The sequence below is a fragment of the Oryctolagus cuniculus genome, chromosome 2 (assembly GCF_964237555.1).
Source record: "Oryctolagus cuniculus chromosome 2, mOryCun1.1, whole genome shotgun sequence".
NCBI classification, from domain to species: domain Eukaryota; kingdom Metazoa; phylum Chordata; class Mammalia; order Lagomorpha; family Leporidae; genus Oryctolagus; species Oryctolagus cuniculus.
The window spans coordinates 78,947,832-78,964,463 of record NC_091433.1 but is presented as its reverse complement, the minus strand read 5'-3'; the positions used below and the strand labels follow the sequence as shown (position 1 = coordinate 78,964,463).

Sequence of the window (16,632 nt, the reverse complement as noted above, 5' to 3'; positions counted from 1 at the left end):
CGCTCCCATCCACACCAGGGAGCGCTGGGAATGAATGCTCGCATTATCCCCCCCACCGCCACAGACCTGGGCAGGCAGCGTAGGGAGCGCTCTGTTCCTGCCACAAGCAGCCATCCGGCCTTGAGTAGCGGCTTGTTCTCCTCACAGGGCCCGGGTGAGGTCTTGCTGGCCCTGGAGTCCCCGCCCACCCCCCACCCCCAAGCTGCCTCAGGGCTGAAGAGGGGCTTTGTGTCCTTAATGCAGACCAGCTCCTGCCTAATCCCCTTGACCTTGACCAAGCAGAGACGTGAAATGAAGACGCACGTAGAGCGAGTCTGAGTCACCCCCAGGCCTGTCTGCCTGTCAGGATGATTTAGGAAGCTCTGGTACTGGCTGCAGGAGGCTGCGCTGGGTGACCAAAGAGGCTGTTCTAAGAACGTACAGTTCCACGTCCCCGGATATCTTCCCATGGGCCTGCTCTGGAACGACACTCGCTGTCCTTAGAGACAGGCCTCTAGGAAGCAAAGAGGTACGGTGGCTGCTGGTGGTGTTGTCTTAGGGACTAAGTCACTGACCACGCAGAGACCCCAGGGAGACAGCAAAGAGGGACAAGGAGGAGGAGGACAAGTGAGAATGGTCCCCAGTGGGGCCCCGAGGTGGAGTCCCAGCTGGAGGATGCCAAAATTTGGGGCAGCAGAGGCAAAGGACAAGGCATAGCAGGAACAGCCCCTGTGAGACCCTCCTTGTGCCCGGCCTTACAGTTCCTCCTCCTCCTCCAGCAGCCCCAACGCGAAGGTCATCTTCTCCACGCTGTCTTGCTGTCCCCGCGCCACCAGACGTCCCCTCCACTCCGCTTCCCTGCTCCCAAGGCCCTTACGCACACCCCAGCTCAAAATCTGCACCTTCTCTGGAAGAATGCATTGATCCCCAGCTCTGGTCCTTAATTCTTGCTACTTTGGATTCTGATTTTTGGAGACCTGTCCCATTCCCGTCCCTAGATTGGGAACAACTTGAAGCAAGGCTCCTGTCTGATTCATTCATGGCACCCAGCCCCATCCCTTGCCCTTTAGATGTGCAATAAATACCAAACTACTTTGGTATTTCCTCTTGGTTCTCCCAGCCAGATGCTAAGTAAAACCTCATAGCCATGGGTAAGGGCCAGTTAAGGAGTTTAGAGATGCTGTGGACTGAAGACAGACCCTTTTCAGATTCTTTTTTTTCAATTAAGATTATGTGGGACACCAGGTTGCATCAGACACTGGTGGAGATTTCCAAACTTCTTAGCAATCCGCCCATCCGACGCTTCTGCCAATGCAAACACTCCCGACGATGGGGAGAAGAAACAGCCCTCTTTTTCTTTCAGAGTCATCACATATAAAGATCTGTTAGGATTTACAGACGACAGCTCTTACAAAGGGGCTCGCCATGCCTGAGCTCCGCAGTCACATTTTTCTTTCCCAGTTGTCTACTTCGTAGGTTTCTTCTTCCACCTGCCAAGAGAGGCAACCTGCTGTGTCTGCTTATTTGCTGGATCACTGCTGATTTAAACTCTGCAAATAGCAACAAAAAGCCGTTTTAATGAGATTTGAAAGTTCAGCTGTGAAAATTGAAAGTCACCCAACATCAGACCATTCAGCCACCACCTGAGAACATTGCACAGAAGTGTTCTTGTCACTCAGGGAGATTGCGTTTCTGACCAGCTGGTTTACCGCAGTGGGAAGAAGGCACGGGGCGGCTAAGAAGTGAGTGTGTTGCCTTTGCTCACCCAGGGACACCTGGGAGAATTCAGCAGCTCGTGTATGCTGAGTGCTTGGCGTGATACCCAGCAAGGAGCAGATGCTCAATCCAGGTCAGCTGGCCTCCCACACGCCCCTTCTCTTAACAATTTATTTATTATTTGACAGGCAAAGTGTATGTGTGGGGGAGAGAGGGAGAGGGAAAGGGAGGGAAGGAGAGAGAGAGAAAGAAGGAGAGAGAGAGGGAGAGGGAGAGTGAGAGAGATCGTCCATCCACAGGTTCACTCCCCCAGGGGCCTCAACACTCAGGGCTGGGCCAGGCCAAAGCCAGGAGCCAGGAGGAAGTCCATCTGGGTCTCCCATGTGGGTGGCAGGGGCCCAAGGACTCGGGTCATCATCCACTGCCTCCCAGGCGTACTGGCAGGGAGCTGGATCAGAAGTGGAGCAGTCTGGTCTTCCAAAGGCAGCACTCCAACATGGGATGCCAGCTTGGCAATGGCCAGCTCAGCCCACTGAGCCACAACGTCAGCCCCTCCCCTGTTCTTACAGGGTGTGCAGGAGCAGGGTCGTCACGATGCTCAGTGCTGTGCGGTATGGACCTTGGGCCATGAGTGCATTCATGTCTGAATAATTAAAGAAATGCACCCATCCACTCACCAAAAGAAGACCGTGACAAGAGCGTGCCACAGATCAGGAGTTTAATTAATCTGATTCTGTGTACTTGAGGCTAATTAAAAACAAAATCATAAATCTTTTATTGTTTCATTCAACCCCACGGGCCCTTGCTTGTCCTACTGATACACAGTCAAGTATCTCCTTCTTGATGGCCTCCATTTCTCATGCCCAAAATATTCCTGTATTTCAGGGCTGGCTCCGTGCCAACACCCTGTTGATCAGGCCTGGTTGCAAGGGCAGGCATCAGGGGAAGTGAAAGCTCTGTGAGTCAGCTACCTTGTCTGCATGTCTGGGCCACGCAGCATTGCAGATGAAGTTGCATGTGACACAGGCCACGGGTGCTTGCCCACTCCGTGGCAATGCCTGAGTTCCTGCCCAGGCCGCATGGTGTTCTGCTCCCAGGCTCAAATGTACAGTTCAGCATCCAACACACTGTGTACGGACACAAATCTGTCAAGTTCAAGGACTCTCAGCTAGGGGCTCAAAGTCACATGCCTGCCTACAAGTAGGTGAGTAACAGAATTGAATGAAATGCACAGGATTTAAGAAAAATCAGTACACGGGCCTTGTTTTTTTTCACTGAACTGTAATGTAAGCAGGTTATACATAAATATGTATAATAGTGATTTTATTTAATATTTATAAAATGCAAATAGAGAATAAGAAATGTTTAATAATAAATATTTGAAAATTTTAAACATAATTTGTTTTTGCACGAATCTGGAATCATAATACTCTTTCTTCTGTATCAAAATGTCAACACCTCTTCTTCCATTGTGTGTCCTGAACTTGGATAGCAGAGTTGGATCCAACTCGTTAGAATCCCTACGCTTCAATATTGCCACATTTGTAAGACTATTTTGCCTTTCAGCTCAATAATATCAACTTGTGGTGCTTCCTTTATGCTATCGAGATTGATTAAGGAAGGAAAACTCAACAGTGTCCTTTCATTTTCATTAGCTTGCAAATCGGCTCTCAGAGTCCAGAGTTCTAATTGATGACTTTGAGAAAGTGGTTCAGGCCATCACTTTCATTCCCGGAAACTCCCTGCAGTGTAGCTAAGTGGGCTGGATTATTCCCCACAAAATAGATTTCTTGGAGATAATTTCTTTAGAAATTAGTAAATCGAGGGGCTGACACTGTGGCGCAGCAGGTTAACGCCCTGGCCTGAAACGCCGGCATCCCATAAGGGTGCTGGTTCGAGACCCGGCTGCTCCTCTTCAGATCCAGCTCTCTGCTGTGGCCTGGGAAAGCAGTAGAGGATGGCCCAAGTCCTTGGGTCCCTGCACCCGCCTGGGAGACCCGGAAGAAGCTCCTGGCTCCTGGCTTTGGATCAGCACAGCTCCGGCCGTTGTGGCCAATCGGGGAGTGAACCAGCAGATGGAAGACCTCTCTCTCTGCCTCTCCTCTCTCTGTGCAACTCTGACTTTCAAATAAATAAATAAATCTTTCTTTAAAAAAGTAGTTGTAACAATTAAAAAAAGAAATGAGTGAACTGAACTTGCATTCCTTAACAGCGATGTGGAGGTATGCCGTGGACTCGCGGACAGCCTTCATAAGATCCCAGAAGCTTATTGCACAGGGCCTGGGTTTTGAACAGTTGACATGAAGATTGTATTTCAACAGTTTGGAAAATTCATTCCCATAACTCCAAACCATCTCAAGTGGTCTACCCAAATTCCAGGAAATACGGCAGAATACAGTGCTGTGGTTCCCAGGGTCATGCAAATCTTTGCACTCTCAGCAGTTCAGAGCACAGAAGCGCACCCAGGCCTCTGTGTTAACTACTGCATCCCTGGCAATTTCCAGCCCTAACCTTTTAGCACCACGCAATTGCTGCAGAGGGGTGTCATGAAAAGGCTTACGTTCTATGTCCTCGCAAATGTTGTCTTGATAATTTCCTAATATGTCTGACATATCAACAGCAACCAGGACATAGACCACAGCCTGCAACCATCCAAAAAGTGGCCAGTGTCTGTGCAAACTCCCAGTGCTTTTTGTAAAAAAAAAATTTATTTATTTGAGAGGCAGAGAGAGAGAGAGAGAGAGAGGTCTTCCATCTGCTGGTTCACTCCCCAGATGGCCGCAATTCCTGGAGCTGAGCTGATCCGAAGCCAGGAGCCAGGAGCTTCCTCTGGGTTGCCCATGCAGGTACAGGGGCCCAAGGACTTGGATCAACTTCTACTGCTTTCCCAGGCCACAGCAGAGAGCAGGATCATAAGTGGAGCAGTTGGGTCTCGAACTGGTGCCCATGTGGGATTCCAGCACTGCAGGTGCCGCTTCACTGGCTACGCCACAGCGCTGGCCCCAGCATCCCTGGTATGTCTGTCACGGTATATCCCAGTGATTTTCTTTTTTCTTTTTTTCTTTCTTTCTTTTCTTTTTTGACAGGCAGAGTTAGGAGTTAGACAATGAGAGACAGAGAGACAGAGAGAAAGGTCTTCCTTCCATTGCTTCACCCCCCAAATGGCCGCCATGGCTGGCGCTGCGCCGATCTGAAGCCAGGAGCCAGGTGCTTCCTCCTGGTCTCCCATGCGGGTGCAGGACCCAAGGACCTGGGCCATCTGTCACTGCACTCCTGGGCCACAGCAGAGAGCTGGACTGGAAGAGGAGCAACTGGGCCAGAATTTGGCGCCCCAACCAGGACTAGAACCCGAGTGCTGGCGCCGCAGGCAGAGGATTAGCCAAGTGAGCCGCAGCGCTGGCCCCCAGTGATTTTCTAGCCCATGAATCAACTCTACAAAAAAATACACTAATTCATCAGCTACAACAACAATAATCACTTTCTTATACAACTTGTGCTGCTGGTTCTTAGCCACACCTTCAACCCACTGAGCAATAGGATTTCTGGTGGCTTCTGATTGATACAGCCTGTATGTGGCATAGAACAGACTCTCGCATGATGCTTTGATGATCAGGTAAAAATTTCTCTTAGCGTATATATCATTTAATTGCAGCATTACTTCATGTATGCACCGTAATGAACAACAAGACAACTTTAACACCACTTTTCCTCTTTTACTTTGATGCTTTTCATCAGGCACCTTTTTCATACTGAGCATTGCGATGACCATGTTTTGTTGCATGATTTATATGCTCTTGACTTACTCATAAACACAGAGACATTCTCAGGATGGCTTTCATTTCAAAAGAAGAGTGAGTCAGAATTCAGTAGAACAAACGAGTGACATTGAACTTGGAACTTTCTCCAAGTTTCCTGTTCTGGGCCTCCTCTGTTAATGATGGCTATGTGCTGGGTACCTTCTAAGGTCCTATCCATTCTAATATTTAAGCATTTATGACCCTGCATCCTAACAGATCCTTGTAGCTCAGATATCTCTTCTACCCTAGAGGCAATCTGCCTGGCAGAGAAACTTTTCTCAAGGAACAGGAGTGTGTGTGCCAAGTCTTAATAGAGACTCACCATAGGCCAGCGCCACAGCTCACTAGGCTAATCCTCCGCCTGCGGCACTGGCACCCCAGGTTCTAGTCCCATTTGGGGTGCCAGATTCTGTCCTGGTTGCTCCTCTTCCAGTCCAGCTCTCTGCTGTGGCCTGGGAAGACAGTGGAGGATGGCCCAAGTGCTTGGGCCCTGCACCCGCATGGGAGACCAGGAAGAAGCACCTGGCTCCTGGCTTCAGATGGGCGCAGTACGCTGGCCGTACCGGCATTTGGGGGGTGAACCAATGGAAGGGAGACCGTTGTCTCTGTCTCTCTCTCTCTGTCTAACTCTGCCTATCCAAAAAAAAAAAAAAAAAAAAATAGAGATTCACCATAAAGCAGCAGCATTGTCACCAGTTCCAGCGCCACCCAGCCTCAGATGTGCTCATGTGCAAAGCACTTCTCTTTGTACCCACGTTCATGCAAGATGGGTAACAGAAAGATAGGAAAAGAGAGACAAGGGGAGCCCTAACATTATGTACCCAAGTCTGAGTATGCTAAGCCTTTAACAAAGTCGGCCTCATTTTCCCTTCCCAAGAAATCCTCCTGGAAGATAGATTCACGCTCTCCTCGCTTTGTAGGCAAGCAGGAGACGCTCAGAGAAACGCAACGCTCTGGGCACGGGGACACAGTAAGCAGCAGATCCAGGGTTTCCGCCGTGCGGTCTGGCACCAAGCGCTCATTGTGCCCATCTTGAACTGCGTGATTCTGGGTTCCAGCTCAGAACCTCCATTGCCGGTGAGTTTTTCTGGGTCACACACCTCCTGGGCTGTGGTTGCTAAACAAGGTTGCTCCATTCTCCTTTATTGTGTCCTGGGGGCTGGAGGCCACCCCTCAACGTTGGGTTGACCTGCCAAGATGAAGAGTCTGGGGTGGAGGTAAACAAAACCTCAACGTTGAAATTATTAATACACTAATCAAATCTTTCCAGAAACACTGAGGCAGGCACTGAGCTAGGATTATCCAATGTGCATATAAGGGGCTCTCTCCCTCTGTTTTCTCCCCTGACCTGGGCTGCTAGGAGTTTATTCCCGGGCTTGTTATTTTCTTGAAGTCTCTGACACAAGGGGTGAACCACAGTCATATTTCCATTTTATTTCCTTCCTGATTGCAACACAGCGCCGGCCCCAGAAAAATTCTCATTTCACGGTGGACTCAGAGCTATAGTTTAGCTATGCTTTGCGTCACTCCACAAAGGTTTAGGTGCTGGAAGCCTGGTTCTCAGTGTGGCTATGGTGAGAGGAGGTGGAACCTTGAAAGACAGGGCACTGGGGACTGCACTGTGGAGCAGTGGGTTAAGCTGCCTGCCGCAATGCCTGCATTCCATATCGGTGCTGGTTCGAGAGCTGGCTGCTCTGCTTCTGATTCAGCTCCCTGCTAATGCGCCTGGGAAAACAATAGAGGATGACCCAAGTGCTTGGACCCCTGTATCCACATGAGAGACCTAGAGGAAGCTCCTGGCTCCTGTCCAGTTCCTGCAGTCAAAGGGGGAGGGCAGAGGCCAGAGTTGGCCAAGACCTGCAGAGCTGAGACAGGGTTCCCAGGCAGAAGCTAGCCTATCACCTCCTTCCCTTTACAAACAAATTTTTATTTTTCCTTCTGTTTTCTGCCATTGCATCTGCTGGCTTGTTTGGACATGAATTAGAGAAGTTTGGTCCAGCAGAGGTAGCAGGAACTAGCTTTGTCTTCTACCGCGTGGGGTGAGCCAGGGTCAGAGACAAGAGAACTCTCCAAGGGCATGCACCGGGCAGACCCAGGTCCTCCGTCCACGTGAGGCGTGCGTGGGAAGGCATAGGATGACTCAGCGCTGGTCTGAGCCATTGGCCGACTCGCCAAATCTGGGCTTTGTGAGAGGCTTGGCCCAAGCTCCTGGCATGGAAGGGGCTGGAGAGTGGGGCAGGCACCAGTGCCTGGGCTGCAGAGGAAGGGAGAGAAGCCCCAGCTTCCCTCGCACTGGGGCACTTGGGAACTTCCTCTCGAGCTCCTGGCCTTTGTCACCTTCACCCCCAGGGAAGGCATTTCCACCTCCAGCAAGGTGCTGAGACTTGGGGCTGCGGAGGTGAGGGTGCAGAGAAAGGCAGAGGGCTTTGCCGGCCAGGCCAGTGCTGTTGGTCCCAGGCATCTGCTGGGGATCCGGGCACAGAAGTCTCTACCTTTGACACACAGGCAATCCCAGCATTCTTGAAGACTGAGCAACTTTTCCTGCTGCCGTCCTTGTGGAGATGGGCACTGGGTGATTTTGGAAGCCACTCCCTCTGGAGAAAGGCGCCTGGTCCACGTTCCTTCTCCTGGCCGGAAACTCTGCAGCTGTGGCCTAGCAATGAGCTCTTCCCAGCAATTTTTTTTTGGGGGGGTGGGGGGGGGATCCTGTTGCAGTGCACTGGGTGACTGAACTGAGAGAGAAAATGTGGAGCTAGGAACGCAAAAGCAAAGTTATCATGCCAGAGTCTCCATGGCCAAAGAAAAACGTAATAAAACAAGACCCCCGTAAAACCACTGATCCTTCTAGGATCGGCTCCTTTCCCTTATCAGAAAAGCTAGGAAGGATTGAGTTACCCTCCCCACCTCCTCTCCCTTCCCCTCCCCTCTCCTCCCTTCCCCTTCCTTTCCCTTCCCTTTCCTATTTATTTATTTATCTGAAAGGCCAAGTCAGAGATAGAGAGAGAGAGAGGGAGAGAAACTGAGAGAGAGAGAACAAGATAATTTTCCATCTGCTGGTTTATTCCCCCGATGGCCACAACAGCCAAGAGCCAGAAACTCCATCTGGGTCTCCCATGTGATTGGCAGGGGTCCAAGCACTTGGGCCATTCTTCTGCTGCTTTTTCAAGCTCATTAGCAGGGAGCTGAGTTGGAAGCAATGTAGCCGGGGCTCGAACCGGCACTCTGACATGGGAGGCTGGTGTTGCAAGTGGCAGCTTACTTGCTACTGCACAACACCGACCCCCGTGCTATATTTCTTATTACACAAATGACAGCTGGGGTTTACTGAGCATTCGCTGTGTGTCAGGTACCAAGCTACACACTTGATGCACAGTGACTCTCTTAATCTTAATCCTGCTTGTAAATTGGCATGCGTTTTTTTAAAAAGATTTATTTATTTATTTGCAAGGCAGAGTTACAGACAGGCAGAGGCAGGGGGTGCTGGCACTGCAGGTGGCAGCTTCACCCACTACGCCACAGCGCTGGCCCCTTTGCACGCATTTTTAAGGAATTAATGAATATCTTAGATTCTAGGGTCACAGCAAGTGCACAATAATTACGACAACACACTTCTCATCAATTCTCATGTTAATGTGATATTAAAAAGAGAATAGGTTCAATGTAGTTATTGGTACAATTCTAAGAATATAAACTTCCTTCTTACCTTCATTTTTCTTTTTTATTTCTTTTTCTCTCCTTATTTTTTAGTTTTTGAAATAGCATATTTTGAGACATCACAATACCTGAGTTTAAAGCTTACTTCAAAGCTATAGTAACTAAAACAGCATGGTACTGACATATATTGCTATATGATCTGAGAGCATCTTGTATTTGTCCATTGTGACACTTTTCACGCTTGTAAATAAGTGTTCACTTTCTGTGTTCCTTTGGACTTTAACCACATGAGGACGAAGCTTCATCATTTCTTACATGGTGCTGCATTCTCTAGCATGTAGCCCATATGTGTCCTGCAGTAGACTGAACTTCCTATCAGGCACTATTCCAAGTACTCCCCAGTACTATGATCCTGAATGCTCCTTTTTGATTCTCAGAGAAAGTAGTCAATGTGCCTCGTTATGGCTGAACCCATGGGTGGCCTCTGTTGTTGCCATCAGCGAACTCCGAACCTGATTCCACACTGGCCATCACCTTGCTTGGAACTCTGGGATCATGTGCCAAGTGCCTGAGAGAAGCAGCGTGATGATGCACACTTCCCATGATAATAGCACGCTGAGGACAAGTGTCCACAGCACCTGGGCGTCCATCTCCAAAAGTGGGAGACACGCTGGACTAGAAGCTGGGCGTCTCTGTCACTCCCTGCGTGGTCTTGGAGTCGCTCGGCTGTCTTTGAGTCAGCTTCCTCATCTGTACAATGAGGCTGTACTTGTTCCTCTAAGCTTCCTTGAGAACCCTTTCTACCATATTGCAGCCACAGCTCTGGAGAGGGCCGGTGCCCACGTCAGCGGTACCCACCGTGTCCAGTCTCAGTCCCTGTCTGCAGCCGTCACAGGATGACAGACAAAGCAGGTGTTGTAGGAGAGACCATCTTTGCCACTTATGCAAGATTTTCTGTACTCCTTTTTTTTTTAAAGTTTGCATTTGAATTATAAAAGGAACTCACTCACTTGTTGGTAAGTTTAGAGAGGAGGGTAAAATTATTCATCACATAATAATGGAACTGTTTCCTACCATTTCCTTAGAGGTTGTTAGCTTTTCCATAGATCCCTCACTTTCTATGTAGTTTTTACACGGTTGAGATCATGTCATTTAGATTAGTTCACCCTCTCCCCTCAATTAAAATTACATAGCAGGCATTTCTTCAAGTCATTGAAGTCGTTATAAATAATACTTTAATGACTGCATAGTATTTTATTTTTATGAGCATTGTGTTGAGGTTGAGCAGTTAGGTTGCTTTTCTTCTTACTCTTCTTAAAAAATTTATAAGTAATGTGGAGATGAACATTGATATGTACATATCTCTGAATTTCAGATTATTTCCCTAAAGGGCATTCTTAGACGCGAGTTATTAAGTTAAAGAGTAGGAATAACTTTAAGACTCTTGATATCATATTATTCTCGGTTTTTCGAGAATATTTTATGACTTCATCTTTTCTCTTAAGGAATATCACATTCATTTCAGTCAGGAGAAAACATCAAAGTTTCTATCATTTTTCCTGAAGGCCAGAAATCTCCTCTGGAAAATATCCAAACATAAATCTTTGTCCTACACTGTCAATCAACTTGGTGAACACCTGCCCCCTGATGGCTTCTGCCAGGCACCCGTGATCCTTATTTCCAACTTCATTGCAAAATGTGCAAGTACAAAGGAAGCAGAGAGAAGAGCAGAGGAACAGAACATGGGCACGTGCAGAAAAACCCCAAGCTGACTTCTCAGAGCCCTTCCTCAGTGCACCTGCACAGATGAAATATGATGGCAGCATCTTTTACTAGGAAGGACCGTGTGCCTTGGAGTCAGCTCTACAGCCCTGCTCATCTGCCTCCTCCTCTGTAGACCAAGCAGGGAGGACCCAGAGGTCCATAAGGTCTTCTTAGGAGGAATGTGAGGGACCGCCCTGAGGGTCCCCCAGATGGCCGCAATGGCAGGAGCTGCGCCGATCCGAAGCCAGGAGCCCGGAGCCTTCTCTGGGTCTCCCACATGGGTGCAGGGGCCCAAGGACTTGGGCCATCTTCTACTGCTTTCCCACGCCATAGCAGAGAGCTGGATCAGAAGTGGAGCAGCCGGGTCTTGAAGATGGGATGCCGGCATTGCAGGCGGCGGCCTCACCTGCTACGCCACAACACTGGCCCCTGAAGTTATCTTAAAAGCAGTGATTGCTAAAAATGACCATCTTTGGGGTAAGAGTTGCTGCAGAATTGAGTCTTGATGAAGAGTTTGGAGTCTGATTGAACCCCAGCTTTGCTAATATTAGCCATGTGCTCCTTGGGACAGTTATTAGCATTTTTTGAACTTTGGTTTTTTTTTTTTCCAGTGCAAAAGGGCTGCTACAGAACTTATTCCATGGGCCTTGCAGGGCAGGGGTTTAAGTGGATGATGTGTGCAGTGGCGACCAGGAAGTCTGCGGAACAAGCAGTGAGAACTACTGAGTTTGGGGCCAAAGTGATCACTACTCCTGGTGGGGAGGGGAACTTGCTCCTTCACAGAAACCGCACAGCAGGTTAGCAGTGAGGCTGCAGAGCGGCCCTGGCCTGCGTGCTCCAGGCGGCTTCCTCATGACCGCGTCGTCCAGGAAGACAACCATTTCACACGGAAGCTTGTGCGAAGACTCCGCGGTTCTCCTACGCGCGCTCCAAAGCCGGCTGCCAGAACTAGGTGTGGCCAAGCAGAGTCTCCCCAAGCTGGAGGGGAGGTGGCTGTGTACAAGATAAAGTGTGAACCTCCTGCCTGGGGTCCCCTCTTCACCCCTCCCAAGCCAGGTACATCCACAGGACGTCATTCTCCCAACACGCGTGTTCCCGGGCTCTGCTGGAGCTGCCGCCTCTTCCCAGAAGAGTTTGCCCTGTGCCGCCTGGCAGCTTCCTTCCTGTCCACCAACACTCAGCCCAGGTGTCCGTCCTTACGAGTGAAGGATCCCTCCATTGTCCCGGGGCCCTGCTGAGTTACCAGGTGCCATTGAGTGAATGTGTCCCCCAAGGCTCACGTGTTGGAAACTTAACCCCTAAAGCACGGGTGTTGAGGGCTAGGACCCGGATGAGGTGGTGATTATGTCGTGAGTGCTCTGCCCTTATGAATGGATCCATGTTGCTATTGCTGGCGTGGGTTTGATGTAGAAAGTGAGTTTAGCCCCATCTTATGCTTGCATGCTCTCTCGTGCATGCTCTCTCTCACCCCCATGATGCCCTGTGCCACACCAAGATGCAGCTAATAGGTCCTTACCCAATGTAGCACCTTCCTTTGGGACTGGGGATAAATTTCCATTCATTATAAATCTCCTAGTCTGTGGTAGCACAAAGCTGAGCTAAGACATCAAGCCTCCAGGTTTGCCACGGTGTTTCACGTTATGGCCACTGTGACTTAGCTGTAGGACCTGGGATAAAGGAAGTTCTTTCTTCCAGCAACTCCCAGCTGTAGTGGGTCAGATCTTCCCAGAGCTAGACATGGATTGCTTTTTCACCACCTTCAAAACAGAGTCTGAACCTGAACCTGAACCAAAAGGCATAGCCGTTCTTGTAAAGGGCAACTGACAAGGACAATGCTAGCTTTCTCTGTTTTCCTTCCACTTAGCAACAAAAGCAAATAAGGAATGCATATCTGAAGTAGACCATTACACAGAGCCATTAGTTATATTTATCTCCATTCTTATGGGGATGCATTTTTTTTCTTTGTCTTTGGAACCTCCATGCCCAAGTCAGGGTATGTTAGTTACCCTGCTCTGTGCCTCATGAACGCTCTGTGTCAGTTGCTCTGGGAGACACACTAGACTATTCTGTGTGGGAGACACACTTGACTTTCCACTGGATTGAAAGCCAGTCACACCACGTAGCCCTTTCCACCCTGGGGACGGTCACTGTGTGGGACTGCGGGGTGGGGGTGGGTGAGGAGGGTCCCACAGAGGTCTCTGCAGTTCTTTGGTCCCTGCATCCCACCCTTCTCCTCTGAGCTCAGTTTCAGCGGCAGCCCAAGCCCACCCCTTTCTGCCTGTTTGAGCTCCCACTTGCTTAGCCGGCATGTCCCTCTCTGCTCCCCAAGCCCTGCAGCCACACGTAGGCTCCATAAAACACACTCTCTTGAGTTCTCCTCCAGTGGTTTTGTGTTTGCATTTCTTATCTCCTCTAACAGACGCTGAGTTTCCAGACCGGGGCATCTCGGCAGCTTTTCAACTCTTCAGAGCACTTAGCAGACTGCTGTGACCACACCTGACAACCCAGCGTTCCTGGGCAGGGACATTCTTCACGGCCGGCTGCTCCGCGTGTGGTCTGGAGCAGCAGCAGCGCTGGCTGGCGTCCCATCCACCGGAGCTCTGGAGAAACACAGCAATGCAGGCCTTGCCCCAGCCCTGCTGGACCGGAATCTGCATCCCATGACACCCTAGGTGACCCGCGGGCACAGCAAAGCTCGAGGAGCACTGCACTGGTGGTACTAGTTGCTCAGTTCTTGATCTTCCTTCTCCCCTTGGTCCACTGTTTTTGCTGCCCCCGTATCTGGCTCTCACCTACACTTCCCTTCCTCCCCTCTCCCCATTGCATCCCTTTAACCAGCTTCTGCCCAAAGTCCTCCATCTCTCACTCTCCTAATTTTCTCTTTCTACCTGCTTTAAAACCCCCACAATCCCCCTTGCCCACTTCTCTTCTTGCTGTTTTAGTTCCCAGCACCGACCACATGGCCGAGGCACACCAGGGCCCGTCCTTCTGTGGAACACGTGCCTTGCTCCTCCTACTGCCTCGTGAGAAGATTGAGCCAGAAGTCTGACTCCGTCCTCTCCAGCACAGGTGCAGCTCTTGGTGTCTTCTCTGTTTATCCGCTTGCTTCTAGCTGAACAGAAGTGAGGAAGTCTTTGACCCACAAAAACTGTGGGATGAAGCGACCCTGCCCTCCACTTACAGGTTGATGAGCTGAAAAAGCCATTTGACAACCAGAGCGGTCTTCATTCATCCATCCTAAGCCTTCAACCCAAAGAAAAGTCTGCCTCACTCTCAGCCAATTAAACATAGAAAATCACACGCAGCAAAAGGAATGCCAGGCTTTGCTTTCAACCTTAATTCTTCCACTTAAGCAGAAGCCAACACAAGACTTCAAAGGGTCTTTAAAAAGGAACTCTTTAAAGGACTTTAAAATTATATTTATTCACATCTTGATAAGAGCCCAGGTATCTTGAAATTCAAGGGGGACTGATGTTCGGTTGGAGTCGCTGCATTTTATGGGGAATCCAAGAGAGAGCAGCTTTGGTGTGGAATGACAGCAAACTGCCTGATTCCCTGCCCCCCTTTCTGCAGCAGGAGCTAAGCAGTTAAGTGCTGCTGCTAGCGATCCGGTTACTTCTTGGCTCCCTTGTCCTACCTGAGGGTTGATTTACAGCGATAATTTTCTTTAGACATTTTAAAAAGAAGTTGTTCATAAAGGAAGAGAGAGAGATTGGACAGTGTCTTCCTGAATGTCACAGGCGGGTAATAATTAGGTCATTTGCTTTCTGTTCATTTTTCTAACTTCTCTGATGGCTGGTGCGCTACCTTTCTTCCTGCTATCAATTAGTCGAACAATTCATATCAATATTTTATTTTTAATGGTTGACTACTCATTTCATTAAAAATGTAAGTGCATTAGCTCCATGTAGAATGACTCCTTTGGGATGAACCGATTTAAATATTCATAACATAAAAATTAATAAATCTGAGCAATGTTTGCATTTTAAAAAGTCAGGCTGCTGTCAGATGTATTTATTCCCAGATGAGAGCCACTAAATTAAAAAGCTTGGGCATCGTCTTTTTATGGATTCTTCTTCTTCGCAACCAAGCAATGCAATAGAAGTGCTATGAGAATTGCATTGTGTTTCAAAAACCTCTTGGAAGATGGAATGAAAAGACACATTTATTGGGGTCCAAAACATTCTGGAACCCACGCGTACAAGGAGTCTTCAAAAAAGCTCATGGGAAATGGATACTATAGATTTAACATTTTTTTCTATGTCATTTTTCCACGAATTTTTGAAGTTGCCTCTTATTACTATTAAGTTACCTATTGTTTCTGTCACCTTCACCTAATCATGATTTGCTGGGGCCGGCGCTGTGGCCCTGGCATTAAGCACCGGCATCCCATATGGGCACCAGTTCAAGACCCAGCTGCTCCACTTCCGATTCTGCTCTTTCATCCAGCTCTCTGCTATGGCCTGGGATAGCAGTAGAGGATGGCCCAAGTGCTTAGGCCCCTGCACCCATGTAGGAGACCCGGAAGAAGCTCCTGGTTCCTCGTTTCGGATCAGCCAGCTCTGGCCATTGCGGCCATCTGGGGAGTAAACCAGCGGATGGAAGACCTCTCTCTCTCTCTCTCCCTCTCTCTCTCTCTCTCTGCCTCTCCTCTCTCTGTGTAACTCTGACTTTCAAATAAGTAAAATAAATCTTTAAAAAAAAAAAAAACTCATGATTTGCTTTCTCTACCTCCCATTTTCTGTGCTGCCCTCCACCCCGTCACATGGCTCCTGACCACCACATTGGATCGTCCAATGTCAAAGAAGGTGAAGGCTGAGTGCATGGATTAGTTCTATTTTATTCAGTTTCTCTGCCTCCATTCTCAACAAAGTCCATTGATGGCTTCAGAGTGGTGGTCGGTGACAGCTACAGGGGAAAACGTTCCCAGTGGGAGGGAGGGGCAGCCCTGTCCTGCCGGGTAAAAGCTGCGTGGGAATTCCTGAGCCTTCGAAGCAGCAAATTTGACAGATCTGCAGATTGGGTTACAAGGTGGAAGAGGACAGCCCGTGCAGGACATCTAAGAATGCTGCTTAGAAACAGGGACACTGACGTAGGCAAGGCCTTCCCTTCCCTAAGAGGCCCCAACAACCTGGCACGGGACTCCCCTTTTCTCGAATGCAGCCCTGTATCACTTCTGTTAGCAACGCCCGTGGGGATGCACACAAGAATAGGTCATCGGGAAGAACGGGACCGAGAGAGGACTTTGCAACTTCCAAAAGTCCCACCCGGTGAGAGTGGGTGATTTATCATGAGCTAAGTCATTAGGAAGAGCACGGAATTTGAAGGCAGGACAGAAGCTTTAAAGCTCGGCCAACAAATCTCCAAGTTTTAAAATCATGATACAAAGAGTGTGTGTGTGCAAGAGAAAGTTCAGGCTGGACTCGTAACGAGAGACACGAAAGCAACCCCGTCCTGCCCCTCTAGGGACCCCTGAGGATACTGTCTCCTTTGGAGCCCACACAGAGCCTCAGAACCCCTCCTTACCCACTCCTCAATCCTTACTCCCCATCATCTTCTCCCCTGCAGAAGGAGCAGGCGCTGACACCTCTGTGCCCTCTCCAAACGTGAATGATTAACAGAGGAGGAAGAAGGCTCCTTTTCACTTGGTCAAGGCAGGGCAGAGAAAATTCTGTAATTTCCTGGTGCTGGGGCCCTCTAAGGGGCATCAGACTTCGCGGCC

General features: G+C 49.2%; 2 long non-coding RNA genes across 4 annotated transcripts in view; one reads left to right on the top strand and one right to left on the bottom strand.

Moving 5' to 3' along the window:
• LOC127487306 (uncharacterized) overlaps positions 1–16,632 on the bottom strand; it is a 30,006-nt gene that overhangs the window by 12,257 nt on the left and 1,117 nt on the right. Inside the window, exons 1-2 of one of the 2 annotated variants that reach the window (XR_011386881.1) lie at positions 7,985–8,180; positions 1,392–1,529 (exon numbers count right to left, since the gene is read on the bottom strand). This is a non-coding gene — a long non-coding RNA (uncharacterized lncRNA). Of the gene's footprint in view, positions 1–1,391; positions 1,530–7,984; positions 8,181–16,632 lie in introns of those variants that run through there. The other variant, XR_007914060.2, reaches the window with a different exon arrangement.
• Positions 1,108–15,539, top strand: LOC103352209 (uncharacterized). Of its 2 annotated transcripts, XR_011386882.1 has the most exons (5): positions 1,108–1,828; positions 6,413–6,569; positions 10,712–11,966; positions 13,330–13,626; positions 13,853–15,539. It is a non-coding gene; the product is annotated as an uncharacterized lncRNA (long non-coding RNA). The 2 variants fall into 2 exon arrangements; XR_011386883.1 differs by lacking the exon at positions 10,712–11,966 and having other exon boundaries at positions 1,120–1,828.